The following is an 18,883-nucleotide window of genomic DNA, read 5'->3' on the forward strand; positions in this document are numbered from 1 at the left end:
TGGAGGTTACAGTATCTTAACAAGATGGTGTAAATGCCCCTTTGAAGAGCTGTGGATTTCAGAGTGGTTTAACAAGACAGTGTTAATGCCCCTTGGAAGAATGTGGAGGTCACAGTGGAATAAAAAGACAATATCAATGCACCTTGGAAGAGTGGTGGAGCTCACAGTAGTTTAACAAGATGGTCTTAATGTCCATTTGAAGAGACGTGGAGGTAACAGAAGCTTAACTCGATGGTTTTAATGCCCCTTGAAAGAGACATGGAGGTCACAGTAGCTTAACAAGACGGTTTTAATGCCCCTTGGAAGAGATGTGGAGGTCAGAGTAGCTAAACAAGATGGTTTTAATGCCCCTTGGACGAGACGTGGAGGTCACAGTAGCATAACTAGACTGTTTTAATGCCCCTTGGAAGAGCCGTGGAGGTCACTGTAGCTTAACAAGATGGCTATAATGCCCCTTGGAAGAGTGGTGGAGATCGCAGTGGAATAAAAAGACTATATCAATGCATCTTGGAAGAGACGTGGAGGTCACTGTAGCTTATCAAGACAGTTTTGATGCCTCTTGGAAGAGTGGTGGAGGTGGCAGTGGAATAAAAAGACAATATCAATGCCCCTTGGAAGAAAGGTTGAGGTCACAGTAGCTTAACAAGATGGTTTTAATGCCCATTGGAAGAGACGTGGAGGTCAGAGTAGCTTAACAAGACAGTTTTAATGTCCCTTGGTAGAGAAGTGGAGGACACAGTAGCTTAACTAGACGGTTTTAATGCCCCTTGGAAGAGACATGGAGGTCACAGTAGCTTAACAAGATGGTTTTAATGCACCTTGGAAGAGTGGTGGAGGTCAGAGTGGATTAAAAAGACAACATCAATGCCCCTTGGAAGAAAGGTTGAGGTCACAGTAGCTTAACAAGATGGTTTTAATGCCCATTGGAAGAGACGTGGAGGTCAGAGTAGCTTAACAAGACAGTTTTAATGTCCCTTGGTAGAGAAGTGGAGGACACAGTAGCTTAACAAGACAGTTTTCATGCCCCTTGGAAGAGCTGTGTAGTTCAGAGTGGTTTAACATGATGGTTTTAATGCCCCTTGGTAGAGACATGGAGGTCAAATTAGCTTAACAAGATGGTTTCAATGCCCCTTGGAAGAGACGTGGAGGTCACAGTAGCTTAACAAAATGGTTTTAATGCCCCTTGGAAGAGACGTGGAGGTCAGAGTGGTTTAACAAGTCAGTTTTAATGGCCCTTGGAAAAGACGTGGAGGTCACAGTAGCTTATCAAGCCGGTTTTAATGCCCCTTGGAACAGACGTGGGGTCACAGTAGCTTAACTAGACGGTTTTCATGGCCCTTGGAAGAGACGTGGAGGTCAGAGTAGCTTAACAAGACGATTTTAAAGTCCCCTTGGAAGAGACGTGTAGGTCACAGTTGCTTAACTAGACAGTTTTTATGCCCCTTGGAAAAGACGTGGAGGTCACAGTAGCTTAACAAGATGGTTTTAATGCTCCTTGGAAGAGTAGTGGAGGTCGCAGTGGAATAAAAAGATAATATCATTGCATCTTGTAAGAGACGTGGAAGTCACAGTAGCTTAACAAGATGGTTTTAATGCCCCTAGGAAGAGCTGTGAAGTTCTGAGTGGTTTAACAAGACAGTCTTTATGCCCCTTGGAAGAGTGGTAGAGGGCACATTGAAATAAAAAGACAATATCAATGCCCCTTGAAAGAGACGTGGAGGTCACAGTAGCTTAACAAGAAGGTTTTAATGCCCCTAGGAAGAGTAGTGGAGGTCGTAGTGGAATAAAAAGACAATATAAATGCCCCTTGGAAGAGACGTGGAGGTCACAGTAGCTTAACAAGATGGTATAAATCCCCATTGGAAGAGCTGTGGAGTTCATAGTGTTTTAACAAGGCTGTTTTAATGCCCTTGGAAGAGACGTGGAGGTCAAAGTAGCTTAACAAGATGGTTTTAATGTCCCTTGGAAGAGCTGTGTAGTTCAGAGTGGTTTAATAATATGGTTTTAATGCCCCTTGGTAGAGAAGTGGAGGTCACAGTAGCTTAACAAGATGGTTTTAATGCCCCTTGGAAGAGCTGTGGAGTTCAGTGTGGTTTAACAAGACTGTGTTAATGAACCTTGGAAGAGAATGGATGTCACAGTGGAATAAAAACACAATATCAATGCACCGTGGAAGAGTGGTGGAGCTCACAGTAGTTTAACAAGATGGTCTTAATGCCCATTGGAAGAGACATGGAGGTTACAGTAGCTTAACAAGATGGTTTTAATGCACCTTGGAAGAGTAGTGGAGGTCGCAGTGGAATAAAAAGATATGGATGTCACAGTAGCTTAAAAGACGGTTTTAATGCACCTTGGAAGAGTGGTGGAGGTCGCAGTGGATTAAAAAGACAACATCAATGCCCCTTGAAAGAGAGTTTGAGGTCACAGTAGCTTAACAAAACTGTTTTAATGCCCCTTGGAACAGACGTGGAGGTCACAGTAGATTAACAAGACGGTTTTAATGCCCCTTGGAAGAGATGTGGAGGTGAGATTGGTTTAACAAGACATTTTTAATGCCCATTGGAAGAGACGTGGAGGTCACAGTAGCTTAACAAGACGGTTTTAATGCGCCTTGGAAGAGACGTGGAGGTCACAGTAGCTTAACTAGACAGTTTTAATGGCCCTTGGAAGAGACGTGGATGTCAGAGTAGCTTAACAAGACGAATTTAATGCCCCTTGCAAGAGACGTTTAGGTTACAGTTGCTTAACTAGACGGTTTTTATGCCGTTGGAAAATAGGTGGAGGTCACAGTAGCTTAAGAAGATGGTTTTAATGCACCTTGGAAAAGTAGTGGAGGTCACAGTGGAATAAAAAGATAATATCATTGCATCTTGTAAGAGACATGTAGGTCACAGGAGCTTAACAAGACGGTTTTAATGCCCCTAGGAAGGGCTGTGAAGTTCTGAGTGGTTTAACAAGACAGTCTTAAGGCCCCTTGGAAGAGTGGTAGAGGGCACATTGAAATAAAAAGACAATATCAATGCCCCTTGAAAGAGACGTGGAGGTCACAGTAGCTTAACAAGAAAGTTTTATTGCCCCTAGGAAGAGTAGTGGAGGTCGTAGTGGAATAAAAAGACAATATCAATGCCCCTTGGAAGAGACGTGGAGGTCACAGTAGCTTAACAAGATGGTTTTAATGCCCCTTGGAAGAGCTTTGTAGTTCAGAGTGACTTAACAAGATGGTTTTATTGCCACTTGGTGGAGACGTGGAGGTCACAGTAGCTTAAAAAGACCGTTTTAATGCCCCTTGGAAGAGACGTGGAGGTCACAGTAGCTTAACAAGATGGTTTTAATACCCCTTGGAAGAGACGTGGATGTCACATTAAATTAACAAGACGTTTATAATACCCCTTGGAAGAGATTTAGATGTCAGAGTGGTTTAATAAGACAGTTTTAATGCCCCTTGGAAGAGACGTGGAGGTCAAAGAAGCTTAGCAAGATGGTTTTAATGTCCCTTGGAAGAGACGTAGAGGTCGCAGTGGAATAAAAAGACAATATCAATGCCCCTTGGGAGAAACGTGGAGGTCACAGTAGCTTAAAAAGACGGTTCTAACGCCCCTTGGAAGAGACATGGATGTCACAGTAGCTTAAAAGACGGTTTTAATGCACCTTGGAAGAGTGGTGGAGGTCGCAGTTGATTAAAAAGACAACATCAATGCCCCTTGGAAGAGAGTTGGAGGTCACAGTAGCTTAATAAAACTGTTTTAATGCCCCTTGGAAGAGACGTGGAGGTCACAGTAGCTTAACAAGACGGTTTTAATGCCCCTTGGTAGAGTAGTGGAGGTAGCAGTGGAATAAAAAGAAAATATCAATGTATCTTGGAAGAGACGTGGAGGTCACAGTAGCTTAACAAGACGATTTTAATGTCCCTTGCAAGAGAAGTTAAGGTCACAGTTGCTTAACTAGAACGTTTTTATGCCGTTGGAAAAGAGGTGGAGGTCACAGTAGCTTAACAAGATGGTTTTAATGCACCATGGAAAAGTAGTGGAGGTCACAGTGGAATAAAAAGATAATATCATTGCGTCTTGTAAGAGACGTGGAGGTCACAGGAGCTTAACAAGACAGTTTTAATGCCCCTAGGAAGAGCTGTGAAGTTCTGAGTGGTTTAACAAGACAGTCTTAAGGCCCCTTGGAAGAGTGGTAGAGGGCACATTGAAATAAAAAGACAATATCAATGCCCCTTGAAAGAGACGTGGAGGTCACAGTAGCTTAACAAGAAAGTTTTATTGCCCCTAGGAAGAGTAGTGGAGGTGGTAGTGGAATAAAAAGACAATATCAATGCCCCTTGGAGGAGACGTGGAGGTCACAGTAGCTTAACAAGATGGTTTAAATACCCATAGGAAGAGCTGTGGAGTTCATAGTGGTTTAACAAGGCTGTTTTAATGCCCTTGGAAGAGACGTGGAGGTCACAGTAGCTTAACAAAATGGTTTTAATGCCCCTTGGAAGAGCTTTGTAGTTCAGAGTGGTTTAACAAGATGGTTTTAATGCCCCTTGGTACAGACATGGAGGTCAAAGTAGCTTAAAAAGACATTTTTAATGCCCCTTGGAAGAGACGTGTAGGTCACAGTAGCTTAACAAAACTGTTTTAATACCCCTTGGAAGAGATGTGGAGGTCACATTAGATTAACAAGACAGTTTTAATGCCCCTTGGAAGAGACGTGGAGGTCAGAGTGGTTTAACAAGACAGTTTTAATGCCCCTTGGAAGAGACGTGGAGGTCAAAGTAGCTTAACAACATGGTATTAATGCCCCTTGGAAGAGACGTATAGGTCGCAGTGTAATAAAAAGACAATATCAATGCCGCTTGGGAGAGACGTGGAGGTCACAGTTGCTTAACAAAACGGTTTTACTGCCCCTTGGAAGTGACGTGGATGTCACAGTAGCTTAACAAGATGGTGTAAATGCCCCTTGGAAGAGCTGTGGAGTTCAGAGTGGTTTAACAAGACAGTGTTAATGTCCCTTGAAAGAGTATGGATGTCACAGTGGAATAAAAAGACAATATCAATGCCCCTTGGAAGAGTGGGGGAGCTCACAGTAGTTTAAGGAGATGGTCTTAATGCCCATTGGAAGAAACGTGGAGGTTACAGAAGCTTATCTAGACGGTTTTAATGCCCCTTGAAAGAGACATGTAGTTCACAGCAGCTTAACAAGACGGTTTTAATGCCCCTTGGAAGAGACGTGGAGCTCAGAGTAGCTAAACAAGATGGTTTTAATGCCCCTTGGAAGAGATGTGGAGGTCACAGTAGCTTAACAAGACAGTTTTAATGCCCCTTGGAAGAGATGTGGAGGTCACAGTAGCTTAACTAGACGGTTTTAAAGCCGCTTGGCAGAGACGTGGAGGTCACTGTAGCTTAACAAGACGGTTTTAATGCCCCTTGGAAGAGTGGTGGAGATCGCAGTGGAATAAAAAGACTATATCAATGCCTATTGGAAGAGACGTGGAGGTCACTGTAGCTTAACAAGACAGTTTTAATCCCCCTTTGAAGAGATGTGGAGGACACAATAGCTTAACTAGACGGTTTTAATGCTCCTTGGAAGAGACATGAAGGTCACGGTAGCTTAACAAGACGGTTTTAATGCACCTTGGAAGAGTGGTGGAGGTCGCAGTGGATTAAAGAGACAACATCAGTGCACCTTGGAAGAGAGGTGGAGGTCACAGTAGCTTAACAAGACTGTTTTAATGCCCCTTGGAAGAGGCGTGGAGGTCACAGTAGATTAACAAGACGGTTTTAATGCCCCTTGGAAGAGACGTGGAGGTCAGAGGGGTTTAACAAGACAGTTTTAATGCCCCTTGGAAGAGACGTGGAGATCACAGTAGCTTAACAAGACGGTTTTAATGCCCCTTGGAAGAGACGTGGATGTCACAGTAGCTTAACAAGATGGTGTAAATGCCCCTTGTAAGAGATGTGGAGTTCAGAGTGGTTTAACAAGACAGTGTTAATGCCCCTTGGAAGAGTGTGGAGGTCATATTGGAATAAAAAGACAATATCAATGCCCCTGGAAGAGTGGTGGAGCTCACAGTAGTTTAATAAGATGGTCTTATTGCCCATTGGAAGAGACATGGAGGTTACAGAAGCTTAACTAGACGGTTTTAATGCCCCTTGAAAGAGACGTAGAGTTTACAGTAGCTTAACAAGACGGTTTTAATGCCCCTTGGATGAGACATGGAGCTCAGAGTAGCTAAGCAAGATGGTTTTAAAGCCCCTTGGAAGAGTGTTGGAGGGCACAGTGGAATAAAAAGACAATATCAATGCACCTTGGAAGAGACGTGGAGGTCACAGTAGCTTAACAAGAAGGTTTTAATGCCCCTTGGAAAAGTAGTGGAGGTCGTAGTGGAATAAAAAGACAATACCATTGCCCATTGTAAGAGAGGTGGAGGTTACAGTAGCTTAACCAGACGGTTTTCACGCCCCTTGGAAGAGCTGTGGAGTTCAGAGTAGCTTAACAAGGCATTTTTAATGCTACTTGGAAGAGAAGTGGAGGTCACAGTAGATTAACAAGATGGTTTTAATAACACATGAAAGAGATATGGAGGTCACAGTAGCTTAACAAGACGGTTTTAATACCCCTTGGAAGAAACGTGGAGGTCCCAGTGGAATAAAAAGACAATATCAATGCCCCTTGGAAGAGACGTGGAGGTCACATTAGCTTAACAAGACAGTTTTAATGCAGCTTGGAAGAGATGTGGAGGTCACAGTAGCTTAACAAGACGGTTTTAATATCCCTTGGAAGAAACGTGGAGGTCCCAGTGGAATAAAAAGACAATATCAATGCCCCTTGGGAGAGACGTGGAGGTCCCAGTGGAATAAAAAGACAATATCAATTCCCCTTGGGAGAGACATGGAGGTCACATTAGCTTAACAAGACGGTATTAATGCCCCTTGGAAGAGATGTGGAGGTCACAGTAGCTTAACAAGACTGTTTTAATACCCCTTGGAAGAAACGTGGAGGTCCCAGTGGAATAAAAGGACAATATCAATGCCCCTTGGGAGAGACGTGGAGATCCCAGTGGAATAAAAAGACAATATCAATGCCCCTTGGGTGAGACGTGGAGGTCACATTAGCTTAACAAGACGGTTTTAATGCCCCTTGGAAGAGACGTGGAGGTCACAATAGCTTAACAAGACACTTTTCATGCCCCTTGGAAGAGCTGTGTAGTTCAGAGTGGTTTAACAAGATGGTTTTAATGCCCCTTGGTAGAGACATGGAGGTCACATTAGCTTAACAAGATGGTTTTAATGCCCCTTGGAAGAGACGTGGATGTCACAGTAGCTTAACAAGATTAAGTTAGTGCCTCTTGGAAGAGCTGTGGATTTCAGAGTGGCTTAACAAGACAGTGTTAATGCCCCTTGGAAGAGTATGGATGTCACAGTGGAATAAAAAGACAATATCAGTGCCCCTTGGTAGAGTGGTGGAGCTCACAGTAGTTTAACAAGACGGTCTTAATGCTCCTTGGAAGAGACGTGGAGGGCAGAGAAGCTTAACTAGACAGTTTTAATGCCCCTTGGAAGAGACATGGAGGTCAGAGTAGCTTAACAAGACGATTTTAATGCCTCTTGAAAGAGACGTGGAGGGCACAGTAGCTTAACTAGACGGTTTTAATGCACCTTGGAAGAGTTGTGGATGTCGCATTGGAATAAATAGATAATATCATTTCATCTTGGAAGAGACGTGGAGGACACAGTAGCTGAACAAGACGGTTTTAATGCCCCTTGGAAGACCTGTGAAGTTCTGAGTGGTTTAGCAAGAAAGTTTTAATGCCCCTTGGAAGAGTGGTGGAGGGCACAGTGGAATAAAAAGACAATATTAATGCCCCATGAAAGAGACGTGGAGGTCACAGTAGCTTAACAAGAAGGTTTTAATGCCCCTTGGAAGAGACATGGAGGTCACAGTAGCTTAACAAGATGGTTTTAATGCACCTTGGAAGAGTGGTGGAGGTCAGAGTGGATTAAAAAGACAACATCAATGCCCCTTGGAAGAAAGGTTGAGGTCACAGTAGCTTAACAAGATGGTTTTAATGCCCATTGGAAGAGACGTGGAGGTCAGAGTAGCTTAACAAGACAGTTTTAATGTCCCTTGGTAGAGAAGTGGAGGACACAGTAGCTTAACAAGACAGTTTTCATGCCCCTTGGAAGAGCTGTGTAGTTCAGAGTGGTTTAACATGATGGTTTTAATGCCCCTTGGTAGAGACGTGGAGGTCAAATTAGCTTAACAAGATGGTTTCAATGCCCCTTGGAAGAGACGTGGAGGTCACAGTAGCTTAACAAAATGGTTTTAATGCCCCTTGGAAGAGACGTGGAGGTCAGAGTGGTTTAACAAGTCAGTTTTAATGGCCCTTGGAAAAGACGTGGAGGTCACAGTAGCTTATCAAGCCGGTTTTAATGCCCCTTGGAACAGACGTGGGGTCACAGTAGCTTAACTAGACGGTTTTCATGGCCCTTGGAAGAGACGTGGAGGTCAGAGTAGCTTAACAAGACGATTTTAAAGTCCCCTTGGAAGAGACGTGTAGGTCACAGTTGCTTAACTAGACAGTTTTTATGCCCCTTGGAAAAGACGTGGAGGTCACAGTAGCTTAACAAGATGGTTTTAATGCTCCTTGGAAGAGTAGTGGAGGTCGCAGTGGAATAAAAAGATAATATCATTGCATCTTGTAAGAGACGTGGAAGTCACAGTAGCTTAACAAGATGGTTTTAATGCCCCTAGGAAGAGCTGTGAAGTTCTGAGTGGTTTAACAAGACAGTCTTTATGCCCCTTGGAAGAGTGGTAGAGGGCACATTGAAATAAAAAGACAATATCAATGCCCCTTGAAAGAGACGTGGAGGTCACAGTAGCTTAACAAGAAGGTTTTAATGCCCCTAGGAAGAGTAGTGGAGGTCGTAGTGGAATAAAAAGACAATATAAATGCCCCTTGGAAGAGACGTGGAGGTCACAGTAGCTTAAAAAGATGGTATAAATCCCCATTGGAAGAGCTGTGGAGTTCATAGTGTTTTAACAAGGCTGTTTTAATGCCCTTGGAAGAGACGTGGAGGTCAAAGTAGCTTAACAAGATGGTTTTAATGTCCCTTGGAAGAGCTGTGTAGTTCAGAGTGGTTTAATAATATGGTTTTAATGCCCCTTGGTAGAGAAGTGGAGGTCACAGTAGCTTAACAAGATGGTTTTAATGCCCCTTGGAAGAGCTGTGGAGTTCAGTGTGGTTTAACAAGACTGTGTTAATGAACCTTGGAAGAGAATGGATGTCACAGTGGAATAAAAACACAATATCAATGCACCGTGGAAGAGTGGTGGAGCTCACAGTAGTTTAACAAGATGGTCTTAATGCCCATTGGAAGAGACATGGAGGTTACAGTAGCTTAACAAGATGGTTTTAATGCACCTTGGAAGAGTAGTGGAGGTCGCAGTGGAATAAAAAGATATGGATGTCACAGTAGCTTAAAAGACGGTTTTAATGCACCTTGGAAGAGTGGTGGAGGTCGCAGTGGATTAAAAAGACAACATCAATGCCCCTTGAAAGAGAGTTTGAGGTCACAGTAGCTTAACAAAACTGTTTTAATGCCCCTTGGAACAGACGTGGAGGTCACAGTAGATTAACAAGACGGTTTTAATGCCCCTTGGAAGAGATGTGGAGGTGAGATTGGTTTAACAAGACATTTTTAATGCCCATTGGAAGAGACGTGGAGGTCACAGTAGCTTAACAAGACGGTTTTAATGCGCCTTGGAAGAGACGTGGAGGTCACAGTAGCTTAACTAGACAGTTTTAATGGCCCTTGGAAGAGACGTGGATGTCAGAGTAGCTTAACAAGACGAATTTAATGCCCCTTGCAAGAGACGTTTAGGTTACAGTTGCTTAACTAGACGGTTTTTATGCCGTTGGAAAATAGGTGGAGGTCACAGTAGCTTAAGAAGATGGTTTTAATGCACCTTGGAAAAGTAGTGGAGGTCACAGTGGAATAAAAAGATAATATCATTGCATCTTGTAAGAGACATGTAGGTCACAGGAGCTTAACAAGACGGTTTTAATGCCCCTAGGAAGGGCTGTGAAGTTCTGAGTGGTTTAACAAGACAGTCTTAAGGCCCCTTGGAAGAGTGGTAGAGGGCACATTGAAATAAAAAGACAATATCAATGCCCCTTGAAAGAGACGTGGAGGTCACAGTAGCTTAACAAGAAAGTTTTATTGCCCCTAGGAAGAGTAGTGGAGGTCGTAGTGGAATAAAAAGACAATATCAATGCCCCTTGGAAGAGACGTGGAGGTCACAGTAGCTTAACAAGATGGTTTTAATGCCCCTTGGAAGAGCTTTGTAGTTCAGAGTGACTTAACAAGATGGTTTTATTGCCACTTGGTGGAGACGTGGAGGTCACAGTAGCTTAAAAAGACCGTTTTAATGCCCCTTGGAAGAGACGTGGAGGTCACAGTAGCTTAACAAGATGGTTTTAATACCCCTTGGAAGAGACGTGGATGTCACATTAAATTAACAAGACGTTTATAATACCCCTTGGAAGAGATTTAGATGTCAGAGTGGTTTAATAAGACAGTTTTAATGCCCCTTGGAAGAGACGTGGAGGTCAAAGAAGCTTAGCAAGATGGTTTTAATGTCCCTTGGAAGAGACGTAGAGGTCGCAGTGGAATAAAAAGACAATATCAATGCCCCTTGGGAGAAACGTGGAGGTCACAGTAGCTTAAAAAGACGGTTCTAACGCCCCTTGGAAGAGACATGGATGTCACAGTAGCTTAAAAGACGGTTTTAATGCACCTTGGAAGAGTGGTGGAGGTCGCAGTGGATTAAAAAGACAACATCAATGCCCCTTGGAAGAGAGTTGGAGGTCACAGTAGCTTAATAAAACTGTTTTAATGCCCCTTGGAAGAGACGTGGAGGTCACAGTAGCTTAACAAGACGGTTTTAATGCCCCTTGGTAGAGTAGTGGAGGTAGCAGTGGAATAAAAAGAAAATATCAATGTATCTTGGAAGAGACGTGGAGGTCACAGTAGCTTAACAAGACGATTTTAATGTCCCTTGCAAGAGAAGTTAAGGTCACAGTTGCTTAACTAGAACGTTTTTATGCCGTTGGAAAAGAGGTGGAGGTCACAGTAGCTTAACAAGATGGTTTTAATGCACCATGGAAAAGTAGTGGAGGTCACAGTGGAATAAAAAGATAATATCATTGCGTCTTGTAAGAGACGTGGAGGTCACAGGAGCTTAACAAGACAGTTTTAATGCCCCTAGGAAGAGCTGTGAAGTTCTGAGTGGTTTAACAAGACAGTCTTAAGGCCCCTTGGAAGAGTGGTAGAGGGCACATTGAAATAAAAAGACAATATCAATGCCCCTTGAAAGAGACGTGGAGGTCACAGTAGCTTAACAAGAAAGTTTTATTGCCCCTAGGAAGAGTAGTGGAGGTGGTAGTGGAATAAAAAGACAATATCAATGCCCCTTGGAGGAGACGTGGAGGTCACAGTAGCTTAACAAGATGGTTTAAATACCCATAGGAAGAGCTGTGGAGTTCATAGTGGTTTAACAAGGCTGTTTTAATGCCCTTGGAAGAGACGTGGAGGTCACAGTAGCTTAACAAAATGGTTTTAATGCCCCTTGGAAGAGCTTTGTAGTTCAGAGTGGTTTAACAAGATGGTTTTAATGCCCCTTGGTACAGACATGGAGGTCAAAGTAGCTTAAAAAGACATTTTTAATGCCCCTTGGAAGAGACGTGTAGGTCACAGTAGCTTAACAAAACTGTTTTAATACCCCTTGGAAGAGATGTGGAGGTCACATTAGATTAACAAGACAGTTTTAATGCCCCTTGGAAGAGACGTGGAGGTCAGAGTGGTTTAACAAGACAGTTTTAATGCCCCTTGGAAGAGACGTGGAGGTCAAAGTAGCTTAACAACATGGTATTAATGCCCCTTGGAAGAGACGTATAGGTCGCAGTGTAATAAAAAGACAATATCAATGCCGCTTGGGAGAGACGTGGAGGTCACAGTTGCTTAACAAAACGGTTTTACTGCCCCTTGGAAGTGACGTGGATGTCACAGTAGCTTAACAAGATGGTGTAAATGCCCCTTGGAAGAGCTGTGGAGTTCAGAGTGGTTTAACAAGACAGTGTTAATGTCCCTTGAAAGAGTATGGATGTCACAGTGGAATAAAAAGACAATATCAATGCCCCTTGGAAGAGTGGGGGAGCTCACAGTAGTTTAAGGAGATGGTCTTAATGCCCATTGGAAGAAACGTGGAGGTTACAGAAGCTTATCTAGACGGTTTTAATGCCCCTTGAAAGAGACATGTAGTTCACAGCAGCTTAACAAGACGGTTTTAATGCCCCTTGGAAGAGACGTGGAGCTCAGAGTAGCTAAACAAGATGGTTTTAATGCCCCTTGGAAGAGATGTGGAGGTCACAGTAGCTTAACAAGACAGTTTTAATGCCCCTTGGAAGAGATGTGGAGGTCACAGTAGCTTAACTAGACGGTTTTAAAGCCGCTTGGCAGAGACGTGGAGGTCACTGTAGCTTAACAAGACGGTTTTAATGCCCCTTGGAAGAGTGGTGGAGATCGCAGTGGAATAAAAAGACTATATCAATGCCTATTGGAAGAGACGTGGAGGTCACTGTAGCTTAACAAGACAGTTTTAATCCCCCTTTGAAGAGATGTGGAGGACACAATAGCTTAACTAGACGGTTTTAATGCTCCTTGGAAGAGACATGAAGGTCACGGTAGCTTAACAAGACGGTTTTAATGCACCTTGGAAGAGTGGTGGAGGTCGCAGTGGATTAAAGAGACAACATCAGTGCACCTTGGAAGAGAGGTGGAGGTCACAGTAGCTTAACAAGACTGTGTTAATGCCCCTTGGAAGAGGCGTGGAGGTCACAGTAGATTAACAAGACGGTTTTAATGCCCCTTGGAAGAGACGTGGAGGTCAGAGGGGTTTAACAAGACAGTTTTAATGCCCCTTGGAAGAGACGTGGAGATCACAGTAGCTTAACAAGACGGTTTTAATGCCCCTTGGAAGAGACGTGGATGTCACAGTAGCTTAACAAGATGGTGTAAATGCCCCTTGTAAGAGATGTGGAGTTCAGAGTGGTTTAACAAGACAGTGTTAATGCCCCTTGGAAGAGTGTGGAGGTCATATTGGAATAAAAAGACAATATCAATGCCCCTGGAAGAGTGGTGGAGCTCACAGTAGTTTAATAAGATGGTCTTATTGCCCATTGGAAGAGACATGGAGGTTACAGAAGCTTAACTAGACGGTTTTAATGCCCCTTGAAAGAGACGTAGAGTTTACAGTAGCTTAACAAGACGGTTTTAATGCCCCTTGGATGAGACATGGAGCTCAGAGTAGCTAAGCAAGATGGTTTTAAAGCCCCTTGGAAGAGTGTTGGAGGGCACAGTGGAATAAAAAGACAATATCAATGCACCTTGGAAGAGACGTGGAGGTCACAGTAGCTTAACAAGAAGGTTTTAATGCCCCTTGGAAAAGTAGTGGAGGTCGTAGTGGAATAAAAAGACAATACCATTGCCCATTGTAAGAGAGGTGGAGGTTACAGTAGCTTAACCAGACGGTTTTCACGCCCCTTGGAAGAGCTGTGGAGTTCAGAGTAGTTTAACAAGGCATTTTTAATGCTACTTGGAAGAGAAGTGGAGGTCACAGTAGATTAACAAGATGGTTTTAATAACACATGAAAGAGATATGGAGGTCACAGTAGCTTAACAAGACGGTTTTAATACCCCTTGGAAGAAACGTGGAGGTCCCAGTGGAATAAAAAGACAATATCAATGCCCCTTGGAAGAGACGTGGAGGTCACATTAGCTTAACAAGACAGTTTTAATGCAGCTTGGAAGAGATGTGGAGGTCACAGTAGCTTAACAAGACGGTTTTAATATCCCTTGGAAGAAACGTGGAGGTCCCAGTGGAATAAAAAGACAATATCAATGCCCCTTGGGAGAGACGTGGAGGTCCCAGTGGAATAAAAAGACAATATCAATTCCCCTTGGGAGAGACATGGAGGTCACATTAGCTTAACAAGACGGTATTAATGCCCCTTGGAAGAGATGTGGAGGTCACAGTAGCTTAACAAGACTGTTTTAATACCCCTTGGAAGAAACGTGGAGGTCCCAGTGGAATAAAAGGACAATATCAATGCCCCTTGGGAGAGACGTGGAGATCCCAGTGGAATAAAAAGACAATATCAATGCCCCTTGGGTGAGACGTGGAGGTCACATTAGCTTAACAAGACGGTTTTAATGCCCCTTGGAAGAGACGTGGAGGTCACAATAGCTTAACAAGACACTTTTCATGCCCCTTGGAAGAGCTGTGTAGTTCAGAGTGGTTTAACAAGATGGTTTTAATGCCCCTTGGTAGAGACATGGAGGTCACATTAGCTTAACAAGATGGTTTTAATGCCCCTTGGAAGAGACGTGGATGTCACAGTAGCTTAACAAGATTAAGTTAGTGCCTCTTGGAAGAGCTGTGGATTTCAGAGTGGCTTAACAAGACAGTGTTAATGCCCCTTGGAAGAGTATGGATGTCACAGTGGAATAAAAAGACAATATCAGTGCCCCTTGGTAGAGTGGTGGAGCTCACAGTAGTTTAACAAGACGGTCTTAATGCTCCTTGGAAGAGACGTGGAGGGCAGAGAAGCTTAACTAGACAGTTTTAATGCCCCTTGGAAGAGACATGGAGGTCAGAGTAGCTTAACAAGACGATTTTAATGCCTCTTGAAAGAGACGTGGAGGGCACAGTAGCTTAACTAGACGGTTTTAATGCACCTTGGAAGAGTTGTGGATGTCGCATTGGAATAAATAGATAATATCATTTCATCTTGGAAGAGACGTGGAGGACACAGTAGCTGAACAAGACGGTTTTAATGCCCCTTGGAAGACCTGTGAAGTTCTGAGTGGTTTAGCAAGAAAGTTTTAATGCCCCTTGGAAGAGTGGTGGAGGGCACAGTGGAATAAAAAGACAATATTAATGCCCCATGAAAGAGACGTGGAGGTCACAGTAGCTTAACAAGAAGGTTTTAATGCCCCTTGGAAGAGACATGGAGGTCACAGTAGCTTAACAAGATGGTTTTAATGCACCTTGGAAGAGTGGTGGAGGTCAGAGTGGATTAAAAAGACAACATCAATGCCCCTTGGAAGAAAGGTTGAGGTCACAGTAGCTTAACAAGATGGTTTTAATGCCCATTGGAAGAGACGTGGAGGTCAGAGTAGCTTAACAAGACAGTTTTAATGTCCCTTGGTAGAGAAGTGGAGGACACAGTAGCTTAACAAGACAGTTTTCATGCCCCTTGGAAGAGCTGTGTAGTTCAGAGTGGTTTAACATGATGGTTTTAATGCCCCTTGGTAGAGACGTGGAGGTCAAATTAGCTTAACAAGATGGTTTCAATGCCCCTTGGAAGAGACGTGGAGGTCACAGTAGCTTAACAAAATGGTTTTAATGCCCCTTGGAAGAGACGTGGAGGTCAGAGTGGTTTAACAAGTCAGTTTTAATGGCCCTTGGAAAAGACGTGGAGGTCACAGTAGCTTATCAAGCCGGTTTTAATGCCCCTTGGAACAGACGTGGGGTCACAGTAGCTTAACTAGACGGTTTTCATGGCCCTTGGAAGAGACGTGGAGGTCAGAGTAGCTTAACAAGACGATTTTAAAGTCCCCTTGGAAGAGACGTGTAGGTCACAGTTGCTTAACTAGACAGTTTTTATGCCCCTTGGAAAAGACGTGGAGGTCACAGTAGCTTAACAAGATGGTTTTAATGCTCCTTGGAAGAGTAGTGGAGGTCGCAGTGGAATAAAAAGATAATATCATTGCATCTTGTAAGAGACGTGGAAGTCACAGTAGCTTAACAAGATGGTTTTAATGCCCCTAGGAAGAGCTGTGAAGTTCTGAGTGGTTTAACAAGACAGTCTTTATGCCCCTTGGAAGAGTGGTAGAGGGCACATTGAAATAAAAAGACAATATCAATGCCCCTTGAAAGAGACGTGGAGGTCACAGTAGCTTAACAAGAAGGTTTTAATGCCCCTAGGAAGAGTAGTGGAGGTCGTAGTGGAATAAAAAGACAATATAAATGCCCCTTGGAAGAGACGTGGAGGTCACAGTAGCTTAAAAAGATGGTATAAATCCCCATTGGAAGAGCTGTGGAGTTCATAGTGTTTTAACAAGGCTGTTTTAATGCCCTTGGAAGAGACGTGGAGGTCAAAGTAGCTTAACAAGATGGTTTTAATGTCCCTTGGAAGAGCTGTGTAGTTCAGAGTGGTTTAATAATATGGTTTTAATGCCCCTTGGTAGAGAAGTGGAGGTCACAGTAGCTTAACAAGATGGTTTTAATGCCCCTTGGAAGAGCTGTGGAGTTCAGTGTGGTTTAACAAGACTGTGTTAATGAACCTTGGAAGAGAATGGATGTCACAGTGGAATAAAAACACAATATCAATGCACCGTGGAAGAGTGGTGGAGCTCACAGTAGTTTAACAAGATGGTCTTAATGCCCATTGGAAGAGACATGGAGGTTACAGTAGCTTAACAAGATGGTTTTAATGCACCTTGGAAGAGTAGTGGAGGTCGCAGTGGAATAAAAAGATATGGATGTCACAGTAGCTTAAAAGACGGTTTTAATGCACCTTGGAAGAGTGGTGGAGGTCGCAGTGGATTAAAAAGACAACATCAATGCCCCTTGAAAGAGAGTTTGAGGTCACAGTAGCTTAACAAAACTGTTTTAATGCCCCTTGGAACAGACGTGGAGGTCACAGTAGATTAACAAGACGGTTTTAATGCCCCTTGGAAGAGATGTGGAGGTGAGATTGGTTTAACAAGACATTTTTAATGCCCATTGGAAGAGACGTGGAGGTCACAGTAGCTTAACAAGACGGTTTTAATGCGCCTTGGAAGAGACGTGGAGGTCACAGTAGCTTAACTAGACAGTTTTAATGGCCCTTGGAAGAGACGTGGATGTCAGAGTAGCTTAACAAGACGAATTTAATGCCCCTTGCAAGAGACGTTTAGGTTACAGTTGCTTAACTAGACGGTTTTTATGCCGTTGGAAAATAGGTGGAGGTCACAGTAGCTTAAGAAGATGGTTTTAATGCACCTTGGAAAAGTAGTGGAGGTCACAGTGGAATAAAAAGATAATATCATTGCATCTTGTAAGAGACATGTAGGTCACAGGAGCTTAACAAGACGGTTTTAATGCCCCTAGGAAGGGCTGTGAAGTTCTGAGTGGTTTAACAAGACAGTCTTAAGGCCCCTTGGAAGAGTGGTAGAGGGCACATTGAAATAAAAAGACAATATCAATGCCCCTTGAAAGAGACGTGGAGGTCACAGTAGCTTAACAAGAAAGTTTTATTGCCCCTAGGAAGAGTAGTGGAGGTCGTAGTGGAATAAAAAGACAATATCAATGCCCCTTGGAAGAGACGTGGAGGTCACAGTAGCTTAACAAGATGGTTTTAATGCCCCTTGGAAGAGCTTTGTAGTTCAGAGTGACTTAACAAGATGGTTTTATTGCCACTTGGTGGAGACGTGGAGGTCACAGTAGCTTAAAAAGACCGTTTTAATGCCCCTTGGAAGAGACGTGGAGGTCACAGTAGCTTAACAAGATGGTTTTAATACCCCTTGGAAGAGACGTGGATGTCACATTAAATTAACAAGACGTTTATAATACCCCTTGGAAGAGATTTAGATGTCAGAGTGGTTTAATAAGACAGTTTTAATGCCCCTTGGAAGAGACGTGGAGGTCAAAGAAGCTTAGCAAGATGGTTTTAATGTCCCTTGGAAGAGACGTAGAGGTCGCAGTGGAATAAAAAGACAATATCAATGCCCCTTGGGAGAAACGTGGAGGTCACAGTAGCTTAAAAAGACGGTTCTAACGCCCCTTGGAAGAGACATGGATGTCACAGTAGCTTAAAAGACGGTTTTAATGCACCTTGGAAGAGTGGTGGAGGTCGCAGTGGATTAAAAAGACAACATCAATGCCCCTTGGAAGAGAGTTGGAGGTCACAGTAGCTTAATAAAACTGTTTTAATGCCCCTTGGAAGAGACGTGGAGGTCACAGTAGCTTAACAAGACGGTTTTAATGCCCCTTGGTAGAGTAGTGGAGGTAGCAGTGGAATAAAAAGAAAATATCAATGTATCTTGGAAGAGACGTGGAGGTCACAGTAGCTTAACAAGACGATTTTAATGTCCCTTGCAAGAGAAGTTAAGGTCACAGTTGCTTAACTAGAACGTTTTTATGCCGTTGGAAAAGAGGTGGAGGTCACAGTAGCTTAACAAGATGGTTTTAATGCACCATGGAAAAGTAGTGGAGGTCACAGTGGAATAAAAAGATAATATCATTGCGTCTTGTAAGAGACGTGGAGGTCACAGGAGCTTAACAAGACAGTTTTAATGCCCCTAGGAAGAGCTGTGAAGTTCTGAGTGGTTTAACAAGACAGTCTTAAGGCCCCTTGGAAGAGTGGTAGAGGGCACATTGAAATAAAAAGACAATATCAATGCCCCTTGAAAGAGACGTGGAGGTCACAGTAGCTTAACAAGAAAGTTTTATTGCCCCTAGGAAGAGTAGTGGAGGTGGTAGTGGAATAAAAAGACAATATCAATGCCCCTTGGAGGAGACGTGGAGGTCACAGTAGCTTAACAAGATGGTTTAAATACCCATAGGAAGAGCTGTGGAGTTCATAGTGGTTTAACAAGGCTGTTTTAATGCCCTTGGAAGAGACGTGGAGGTCACAGTAGCTTAACAAAATGGTTTTAATGCCCCTTGGAAGAGCTTTGTAGTTCAGAGTGGTTTAACAAGATGGTTTTAATGCCCCTTGGTACAGACATGGAGGTCAAAGTAGCTTAAAAAGACATTTTTAATGCCCCTTGGAAGAGACGTGTAGGTC

The sequence above is a fragment of the Phyllobates terribilis genome, unplaced genomic scaffold, assembly GCF_046119375.1.
Source record: "Phyllobates terribilis strain yellow unplaced genomic scaffold, ASM4611937v1 Scaffold_1__5_contigs__length_1240528914, whole genome shotgun sequence".
In the NCBI taxonomy this organism is placed as follows: Eukaryota; Metazoa; Chordata; class Amphibia; order Anura; family Dendrobatidae; genus Phyllobates; species Phyllobates terribilis.